The sequence below is a fragment of the Podarcis pityusensis genome (assembly GCF_964106645.2).
Source record: "Podarcis pityusensis genome assembly, chromosome: 4".
Lineage (NCBI taxonomy): Eukaryota > Metazoa > Chordata > Lepidosauria > Squamata > Lacertidae > Podarcis > Podarcis pityusensis.
Window position 1 is genome coordinate 23,915,345 of NC_138027.1, and position 11,234 is coordinate 23,926,578.

Genomic DNA, 11,234 nt, shown 5'->3' on the forward strand with positions numbered 1-11,234 from the left:
TTAGCTTCTCTCAAGGATATTTACTTGCTTTGAAAAGCTCTGCAGCAGTCTTGGCTTTATTTTACATTTTTAGCCCTTTTCTTTTTCAGTCTCTGCTGTGTGTGCTATAATTTGATGCTGAGTGGGATCTTATGACTCATAAAATCCAGGTTGGAGAACACAGACCTGGAGTCTTCCAGTTGCCATTTATTCTGCCCGCTAGCGTGGGCAAAAGTTTTACAAAAACAAAACCACCAAAAGTAGCTGTGGCCCAAATGACAAGTATCAATCAACAGGGGGAAGCAGTAAACAGCCTTACTAGAAAAATTAACCAATAAACTGAAACTGACACGGGGACAAATAGAAGAAGACGCCTTCACCCCTGTATGGCTCCCCTTTATCACACACACAGCCCAACAAGACAATGACAAAAATCCACCAACAGCATACAAATCAATATGGCTAACCTGATCCAAAACACCCACCCACCCCACTCACACATGAAAACAAAGACCACCACATCCAATCACAAACAAACAACCACACCCCAGGCCAACCCCAACCTCACCACCAAAGGAACACAAGTGAACAGCAGAGAACCTGCACAAGCAACGCTGACACAAAACCCCACATATATTAAGTAAAATAGAAACATCACCACCTGACCCCACCCCCACTCATCTTTCCTCCCACTCCACCTCTTTCCCCCTATTCTTCCTAATGTCTCAACAAATGAAGCCGATTTGTAAAAAAAAAAAAAAAAGTTACATGGAAAAAAAATACAAGAGAGAGACATCGCCCATACCTTTGTAAATCAAGAATATCTTTAATAAAAATACATTTAAAAACACACACAGGGGGAAGCTGTTTTACTACAGCAGGGATGGAGAATGTGTGACCCTCCAGATGTTTTTGGACTACAAGTCATCATCCCTGACTATCAGTTAGGCTGGCTGGGGCTGATGGGAATCCAACAACTTAGAGGGTCATAGGTTGGCCACTCCTATCTAGTCAGATAATTTATCCATCCAGCACAGCACTGTTCATTCTGATTGCCAGAGGGTCTAAAGGGTCTCTGGCAGAGGCTTTTCATTACACCTTTTAAATTAAGATGCCAGGGATTGAACCTGGGAATTTCTGCATGGAAAGTGAATACCCTTCTACTTTGCTAAAACAAACAGATTGGTTTACAGCAGCTGCAGCTCTTCCTCTTGTGATTTTTCATGGGGTGGGTCAAACAGTTCCTGATTCTCCCCATTCTAGCTCTCTTTTTTTGTCAACGTATTTAGAGGGACACAGGGGAGGTCCTCCCAAATCTACAGAGACATACTTGCCAGTTGTGTAGCATTTAGAGGACCCTAGAATGTTTGATAGGGTGGGTGGTGTTTCTGCAACCTTGGGCAGAACTATACCTTGCAAAAAACAGAAGGCCCGTGTCAAATTCCCTCCTGTATTACTGCAAGGTGGAATACAATTTGCGTCCTCATCACACTGAGCATTCTGCCAGTGGCACTCAGTGATGCAGGGCAGGTAGAAACACACTTAGTAATGACATCAGAACATCAAGTAAATTGAACCACACTTTACGGAGGAGGAAAACTGCCTTTTTCCAACAGCAACCCTGTTTTTCTTTCACTGTTTTGTTCCTATCCTTAGAATGAGACCTTCCATTAAACGAGCACAACTATTTTTTTTACCTCCTGTGATAAATTCATCCCTTAAAACAGGGGTGGAGCGCCTCATTCCTCAACCCTGGGGCGATGGGGGAACAAAGCAGATGGAGCCATACACAAAAGTGTGTGGAACAATGAATGCAAATTTTATCTTTTAACTTGTGGGCAAATTTCTACACACCCCTCTATCCTCCCTTCAAGCAAGAGTCATTATCAGTGTTCAAGGATATTCCAGCCAAGCAAAAACATTCAAGGTGGGTGAGATGCAAGGTCAGCCAGCGAGTGGGCATGGCCCGGGAAGATGCCAAGGGCCAGGCAGAGAGGTCTGGGGGGAGACACTCCCCCCTCCAGGCCTGAGGTTCCCCATCCCTGTCTTAAACCTTCAAAAACTATTTTTTCACTGCATTCAGCTTGCTTCTCCCTCTCTTGTTCATTTGGGTGGAAGGCCCAATTTTAACATACATGCTTATTGATGCTGTTGTGACCATTTATATCCTGAGTGCCTTAAGAAAGGCAGTAACAGCTCTCATATAGCTGTTCTGTTCTGCACGCGTGAGACTGGAACAAGCAAATAGGTTTTTATGTGCGTCACACAGTGGAAAGCGACAGCCTGTGTTTGCTCTCTAATTAAAACTCTTGAATGGCTTTATCTTGTAGAGTGTGAAAGGGAGAGGACGGGAAGCACCACAACATCCCTGTCTTGAATCCCTGTCTTAAAAAGCAGCTCAATAAAGATTTTATAGAAAATCTGTTGCTAGACTATAAAAAGTATATAGAGTAGGTAGAGATGTGAAAGTCCAGAATAAGCTAGGATAATGCGGGAGACAGTCCCCCCTCCAATTTTTAAGGAAAACAAAAACAAAAAACCCCCACCCTGCCTGGGCTTTCACACCCCCCCACCTAGTAAAAATGAAGGTCAAAGCACATGGCTGTCTCTCAGTTATAGGCCAAGTATTTCTGTGCTGATCCCAGTTGCCCAGTGCTTGGAGGGAAGGGGGAACTGAAGAAAGAAAAATCCCCTCCCTCCCCATTCTTTACCAAACGGAGAAGAAATAAGGTTTGAAAATGAAGGTTAAAATAAGTTAAAATATGGGTGTGATCTTGTCATGCAACTTGAAGCTATTTACTACGCAAACATTTGCTCGCCTGCTTTTCACCAAGAAGGGTAGGCTACATGGGAGCGATGCTGTTTGTCCTGGTAGCAGCCATTTAAGGTAAGTGAGATAAACAGAGCAAGGGAATTCATGCTCGGATCCAACGCAAATGCAACCCTCTAGAAAACATCACTGGCTTTAGCACTGTGTCCCAGATCCTGTACAGGAGTAGCATAGCCCTTGCTACAGAGGTTTGCAATCTATTCCAGGAAAGATAAATCAGGCAATAACAGGGATTACAGGTTGATGAGTGAGCAGGTGGGTGATTTGTAGATATTTTTCAGCACAGTAACTTCTTATTTTTTTATTTACTGGTTTTAAGCAAAATCATAAGACCTGAAAAACTAGGAGGAAAAGTTATCTCATAGTAGTGGTAACTCTTTTTCCTTTAAAATGGCTGTGTGCCCTTGAGACCCAGTTATCACATGGCTGGGACTGTATTTTTGGGAAACAGGAGCCACTCAGGGATTTCAGCTCAGCATCAGTTTATTATCTATGCTCTGGCAAGGCAGGGCATTCTGGCCAGAGCAGCAGCCCTTGTGTAACAGACAGGCACTCCAAGCAAGGCACATCTGCATACAGAAAACAAAGCTTTGTTTTACCTTTGTCTGACTCATGGTTACTGATTGACCCAGGTGAGTGTGGTTGTTCGAAGACGAGATGGCACAAGATATTATTGTGCCTGAAGGGGAAAATCCAAGCGGCTGCCTTTCCTAGAGGTAAAAAGAAGTTAATTATTATAATAAATATGGCAATTTATGTTTTTTACCGGTACCGCCAAAATCTGCCACCTGCAACATGTTCAAATGTGTTTGTTACTCCTGTAGAAGTAAGTGAGAAGGAATTGAATTGCAGGGGGATAGATAAGAGTGATCAAGGAAGTGCCAAAGGTAGCATGGCAAGTTGAGATGCTTTGATTGTTTCCTGCTGGCAAGGGTCATTTTCAGAGCAGATAGTGATTCTGAGTAGTTTAAACCAGATTAGAGAAGGGTCCTTGGTTATAAAAGGGACACGGGTGGCGCTGTGGGTTAAACCACAGAGCCTAGGACTTGCCGATCAGAAGGTTGGCGGTTCGAATCCCTGAGACGGGGTGAGCTCCCGTTGCTCGGTCCCTGCTCCTGCCAACCTAGCAGTTCGAAAGCACATCAAAGTGCAAGTAGATAAATAGGCACCGCTCCGGCAGGAAGGTAAACGGCGTTTCCGTGCGCTGCTCTGGTTAGCCAGAAACGGCTTAGTCATGCTGGACACATGACCCGGAAGCTGTACGCCGGCTCCCTCGGCCAATAAAGCGAGATGAGCGCCGCAACCCCAGAGTCGTCCACGACTGGAACTAATGGTCAGGGGTCCCTTTACCTTTACTTTTACCTTGGTTATAGCATTTACAAGGTAGGCAGAAGGCCTCCTAAACTGGAGTACAGAGTTAAAAATGGAACCTGACAGATGTACCTATCAGGGGTGGGGAACAGTTTGGAGACAGTGGGCGACCTTCCCTTCTGGACAACCTTCCGTGGGGGTCGAGGGGGGCGCACCTAATGTAAATTTCATCTTTATACAATAGGCTGGTTTTGCAAACTCTCAGATGCCTCTGTCTATCCTCCATTCAGGCAAGAAGCATAATTGAGAGTTCAAGAACACAGTCCAGGTGGGCAAAAAAAACTAAGGAGGCTGAAAAATAGTGCCAGTGAGAGGTGTGACTTGGTTCTGAGAGGTCACATTTCAACCCCTCGGCTTGAGGTTTTGCAGCGCTGGCCTAGCCTCCGAACAGAGGATAACACAGGGAACTGGCTCTAAGAAAAGCATCACAAGTTAGTAGAGAAACACTGCTAGAGATGAAGAGAACCCCAGAAATAGTGCTCAGTTTAGTATCATACCACACCGTATCTAAGTAAGGAAGATGCAGCTTGTCTATTAATGGTACACTTCCAGCTCCTCTGCCGTCTATTTCAGTAGCTCATGATGCATTTCCAAGTGAAAGACTGTTACAGTACTGTGTTGCTTTTGCTGTGTGTGTTTTTATTCATGTTCGCTTCACCACTGTTGTGTTTCACTGGCAAACATAAATCCATAGCAGAATCTGTACAGGGAAGCAGAATGTCACAGTCCGTCTGCAGCAGAAACTCTCTTGCACTTGGAGGGGGAGGGGTGTGCCTTCGTGAGACAGGATGCAGGCAGAATGACCTCCATTCCTGAAGAGGGTGGTCCTGAAAGGTCAGGGCTCTACTTGACAGAGTGGTAATGTGAAAGGAAGCTAGCTCAAAGCACAGTTTCATAACTCTTGGTCTTGGAATGAATTCAGTCAGCTCCCAAGCATTAGTCACTCGCTGATTTCTATGAAAACATTAAGGTTTGTTACAAAAACCCTCCAGCCAAATATTTACAACAGAATAATTATTTTTCTCCTGGGTTTCAGGAGAAATGGAAGCATGACTTCCAATGACTATTTTACAGGAATTAATATATGCACACATAGTCAGTGAATCTTATTATTGTGTTCTTCCTTTCCCCACGGAAATGTCACCATAAGGCAAGGAACTCCCACAATTCTTCTATGTTCTAAGCACGTGCGCCTCTTGTGATGAAATAAAACCACAGCTGTGGAAAGACGATATATATTTTTCAGTGGAAGGATTTCATGACTGCATCCTTATTCTCCCATGCAGAAGTACGTGAAAGCATTAGACCAGGGGTTCCCAAATTGTGGTCCACAAGGTTCATTCAGGTGGTCGGGGGCACACTTGTGGATTTGTGGTTGAAAACAGGCGATGACACATCCCTCATTCTATAGTCGTACTCCTTTTTAATGGTATCTGTATGGCTTCTTTTATTTCTTATACTGTATTACAATTTGAATTCTATTTCTTTACAAAATACAGTATAGAAAAAAATAAAAGCATAAAAAAATAGAGTTTAAAATCATACAGCATATAGCACAGGGTATCACAATCACTGCAGTGGGCAGAAATACCCTAAGTGGTCTGCCAAGACCTTCAGCATTTTTCAAAAGGACTGGGGTGTATATGGGAGTTTGCAAACTACTGCATTAGACAGATTTCTAAGCTCAAAGCTATTGCTGGTGCCAGAGTTTAGCTTGGTTTGTTAGTTGTGGGGGCCCTCCTGACAAGAGCCAGAACTGCCACCTTAGTTCTCTTTTTAATTAATTATCAAAATTTACATACTGTTGATTGTAATAAAGCCTCAAATTGGTTTACAATAAATATTAAAATTATCAGTAAAAACTACTGAGAACAATTAAAATTAACAGTTAAAAATATTAAAATGTTTTTGTGTGGATCAATAAATTGAGCTCTGAGTGATTTATATGGAAGCTTAAGAGTAGAGTTGCTTCATTCAGGCTGCATTGCTAGGCACATTTACCTGGGCGTATGCCTCACTGAACACAGTGGGTCTTGTTTATGGGTAAACATACATAAGAAAGCATTGCTGTCAGTGACTTAAGGCATTTGCTGGCAGAAAGACAAGCATTAAAATAACAGTAAATACTTTAACCTCACACAGCAGCAGCCCTTCTGGTTGATTACAAGTCCATTTTGGCTGTCTAAAATAAAGCAGGTCACCCAGTTAACTCAGAATGACCAGAAGACCTCACTGTGATGGCAGCAAGAAATAAAAAGCTTGACACTGGTGGGACACTGCCCCATATGCCCTAATGAACCAGCCTCCATGGATCAAACAGATTTAGGGCTGATTCTGTCCCACCCCTGGAATGCCCAGTTTCAGGGCTTAACACTAGTTAATGCCAGCAGTAGATCTATGCCCAAAGGATTTCACACAAGCATAGTGGGGGTCTCCATGGTGGATAAAGAGCTCTGGCAAACCTTTTCTCCTCTACCCCTTCCCAACCTAGTTATACAGGAAAGAATTACTGTGTTATTCTATTCTAGAATTTTATAATTCCTCATTTAAATACATCCAGTGCTGCTGAATTCCACAAGGCAGCCCCAGATACAACACATTACCAGAGTATAGACAATAGAAGTTAGGCTACCCCTGGCCAGATAGGGGCGTAGTGGGCCACTTATGCAAGGCACTCCAGCCACCGAGGCCACTTGACCGTCAAAGGACAGCAATGAATCCACAAGTACCCCCAAGCTACATACCTGCTCCTTTCTGTGGGAGTGTAACCTCATCAAGAGCAGGTCATCTCCCATCCATTCTAGTCCTTGACCACCCACAAAGAGTGCTTCGGTCTTCTCCTGTCTGAGCTTCATTTTGTTGGCTCTCATCCAGTCCATTACCAAGGAAAGACAAACGGTCCAGCACATCCACTGCTACACCTGCAGATGTAAAGGAGATGCAGAGCTTTTATCATATCCTTTTTCAAAACGGGGGGAAATGAAACAGTACATGGAGCGACACCAAATCTATAAAAATATGCCTCGGATCCCAACTAGTCCTCTGTGTGCTCCCATTCAAGGATGGAATTTGGATCAAGCAGAGGCAACAGATTCTTTTGGCCAATCTCTTCTCCCCACCCACTGCCTCTCATGCTTCTCTGGAGGGTCCCCAAACCTTCCAGAGCAGATTTTCAAGGAGCAAAGGAGCTGGGGGGAAACCAGCAGAACATGCAATCCCTCCTTTCTGGAACAAAAAACACAGGAACATAAGAAGCTGCCTTATACTGAATCAGCCTATTTGTCCCTCAAACTCAGAATTGCTTGCAGTGACTGGCAGCATCTCTCCAGGGTTTGAGTCTCTTCCAGCTTTACCTGCAGATTGAATCTGCCCACAAGGCAGATCTTCTACCACTGTGCAATATCTTTTTCTTTCAACAGGAATGTCTCATTAGCAGAAGTCCAGGCATGGGATGTTCCCACCACCAGAGCCTTACTAGCAGTTTTGTTTTCAAAACCTTTTAAAATCATCTGTGGTATGGAATTTGCTCCCCCCCCCCCGTCACCACACACCGAGATGGTATTTTCAATGAGCTGTACAACGCAACCCAATGAGCTCTTTCTGAGTTAGTCATGTGCAGTTCTCAGATCCCATCAGTGTTTATGGGAAGTAGGTATTTTAGCTCCGTTGTGCTTTATTTCTTACTCATTTACTCAGTTTCTTGTTGCATTACTGATTGTTCACCAGCCCAAACAATTTAGAAACGCTTCATAATTTACCCTTTTAGATATATACATAAAACACGCTAAATGTATACTTAAAAATGATGCATATATATATATATATATATATATATATAATATAGGTACTCTCGTCTGGAATTGGCTCAGCTGGAATTGACTCCAGTTTTGCCTCTTAGTAATGACCGCACAATTGCACTCATTTCATACGCTAGCAAGGTTAGGCTTAAAATTCTACAAGGAAGGCTCAAGCAGTATGTGGACCGAGAACTCCCAGAAGTGCAAGCTGGATTTAGAAGAGGCAGAGGAACCAGAGACCAAATTGCAAACATGCGGTGGATTATGGAGAAAGCTAGAGAGTTCCAGAAAGACATCTACTTCTGCTTCATTGACTATGCAAAAGCCTTTGACTGTGTCGACCACAGCAAACTATGGCAAGTTCTTAAAGAAATGGGAGTGCCTGATCACCTCATCTGTCTCCTGAGAAATCTCTATGTGGGACAAGAAGCTACAGTTAGAACTGGATATGGAACAACTGATTGGTTCAAAATTAGGAAAGGAGTACGGCAAGGCTGTATATTGTCTCCCTGCTTATTTAACTTATATGCAGAATTCATCATGCGAAAGGCTGGGCTGGATGAATCCCTAGCCGGAATTAAGATTGCCGGAAGAAATATCAACAACCTCAGATATGCAGATGACACAACCTTGATGGCAGAAAGTGAGGAGGAATTAAAGAACCTTTTAATGAGGGTGAAAGAGGAGAGTGCAAAATATGGTCTGAAGCTCAACATCAAAAAAACGAAGATCATGGCCACTGGTCCCATCACCTCCTGGCAAATAGAAGGGGAAGAAATGGAAGCAGTGAGAGATTTTACTTTCTTGGGCTCCATGATCACTGCAGATGGTGACAGCAGGCACGAAATTAAAAGACGCCTGCTTCTTGGGATAAAAGCAATAACAAACCTAGACAGCATCTTAAAAAGTAGAGACATCACCTTGCCAACAAAGGTCTGTATAGTTAAAGCTATGGTTTTCCCAGTAGTGATGTATGGAAGTGAGAGCTGGACCATAAAGAAGGCTGATCGCCGAAGAATTGAAGCTAGCAGCATGAGATTGACCAAACTGCGGAGGCAGTGGAAGACAGGAGTGCCTGGCATGCTCTGGTCCATGGGGTCACGAAGAGTCGGACACGACTAAACGACTAAACAACAACAACAATGGGCAAAATAATGCCTTTAAGCAGAATCATAATGGGCAACACATTCAAAATGTGAACTTGATTTTCAGCTCTCACTTCTTCTCCCATTTCTGCAATGCAAAAAAGCTTTAGGAGTATACCTTTTTGCTCTTTGCTCACCTGACCACTAGTTCAATAGTAAATTTGCAACATATTTTGAGCAAGAACATTTATTTACTACATTAACTGCTTCCTTGTCATTTGTTAAGCCTTCTACACAGATCCATGCATGTATCTTTTTTCTCCTGTTCTGTTCTCCCCAACCACTTTTGTGCTCTCAGCTTACAATATTTCGAAGGAAGTTGATCAAACTGAGCATTCTTGTAAACTTGAGCTTGGCTGCCAAGAATGTAAGTGATTCATGCTGTATGAGGAATTGATTTCCTGTGTTCCTACTCCACCCCCCTCTTTTAAAACACACATTTACTACTATAAACAATCAACCCCCTCTTTTTTTTTATTCTGAACAAAGCACATCCTTAATTGCATGACAGATTCCTAAAATACTTCCGAAGAGCTATTATTAGAGGAAAGAAATATTGTCACTAAAGGCCTCAGCATTAATGAGATATATATTACAAGAACGTTGCGAAAGAACAAACTGGTGTCTCTTGATGACATTTCTCAGGGAGGGTTACCTGCTAGAAGAAAGAGAACTGTCCTACATAAAAAATCTATTTAGTTTTTTAAGGTGCCACAGAGCTTCAGAGAAAAGGATTGGGGAAAACGGCAGGCAGAGCCATAGAAGTCCCAACAGCTTTTGCCAAAGCAATATGGAGACTTCTACTACCTTCCAAGAAGATGAATAACACTTTTCAGGTGTAAACATGTTACACACACTCTCTCTCTCTTCAATTAGGAAAGAAACAGCAATAAAATAGGTTGTTTAATGCAGTGCCTTCTGAGTCTGCAACTTCCTTATGCAGCTAAGCGTGGAAATATACTTCAGTGCCCTCTAGCTTATCCACAAAGTACTCCAGATCACCAACAATTGCTAGTATCAAGTAAAAGAAAATTTTCTGTAAAATGATTTGCATAGACAATGCCTCAAGGTTACCTTGCAGCTCCTGTGAAACTTAGCTAACAATGTCAAATTGAATTGCTCATAAAAGATGTACAGCTGAATTTCTGACTGCCAGTTAGCCATTTAAAGGCATAGGCCCACTATCCAATAACAAAAGGTGCCTACCCAGATTACCGGTAAGTCTTTTATAAATTTCATTGTTGAAAAGTATGTCACACAAAACTAAAGTCATCCCACCCATGCTGTACAATATAGTGTGTTTCCCTCATGCTGGGAACTCAAGGCAGACTTAGAGTCCGCATATTCTCCTGTATTTTTTCTTTTAGTAAACATTTCATTGAGATTCTATCTATTATGCAAAAAGAAAACAAGTCCCGGAGATGGTTTTGCTTGCTGAATTGTGATACTTGGGAGTTGCTTTCTTCCTACATGTGTATGAATTTTTTTATTGGAACAGTTTTACCAGTAGTAAAAATAATGTTTACTACTTGTAAATGCAAAGGGTTAGGGAGATATTGTGAGGGCACTGAAGTGCGATCAAAGCTGGTATTTTGACGCATGGAACTTTATACGCTCATAGGCTGACACTATCCTAAGACCGACACTCTATAAAGCACTGCGCCTTATAAATCATGTACTTCTTTTGACACTCCAGATGCGTGTTTTTAGGACCCACTTCACTTCGGCAATTTTAAGTCGTTTTAAACTGTTTTTCATACCACGTTTTAACTGTTGTAACTTGCCCGGGGACGTTGGGGTGAAGACTGGGTAACAAAGAATAATTATAATGACGATGGTATATATTGGGCATGTGTACTCTTTACAGTGCATATAAAATTAAAGCTTTCAATTACTAAATGTTTTCGGTGTATAATGCACGTCCGAATAACAAAGGGGGGTTGAACGTGTGAAATTGCACCTCCAGACACGCGTCCCCGCCAAGCCCGCGTTTCCCGCGGCAGAACGCCTCACAAACAGCCCCCAGCCTCTCTTTTCAGTTCCCCCAACCGCAACTCTTGCCCCGCCCCCAGCCCCGCGCGCCCCAATCTCCGCCCAGGATCTCCGCGCCTC

At 42.9% G+C, this 11,234-nt stretch overlaps 1 long non-coding RNA gene across 3 annotated transcripts; it reads right to left on the reverse strand.

Moving 5' to 3' along the window:
• Positions 1-3,274: 3,274 nt before the first annotated feature.
• On the reverse strand, positions 3,275-11,177 carry LOC308476549. Of its 3 annotated transcripts, none has more exons than XR_013985938.1 (3): positions 10,883-11,150; positions 6,925-7,101; positions 3,275-3,519 (listed from the first exon to the last, which is right to left on the reverse strand). It is a non-coding gene; the product is annotated as an uncharacterized lncRNA (long non-coding RNA). The 3 variants fall into 3 exon arrangements; XR_013985939.1 differs by lacking the exon at positions 3,275-3,519 and adding an exon at positions 4,799-5,134 and having other exon boundaries at positions 11,083-11,177; XR_013985940.1 differs by lacking the exon at positions 3,275-3,519 and adding an exon at positions 4,799-5,134.
• Positions 11,178-11,234: the final 57 nt, after the last annotated feature.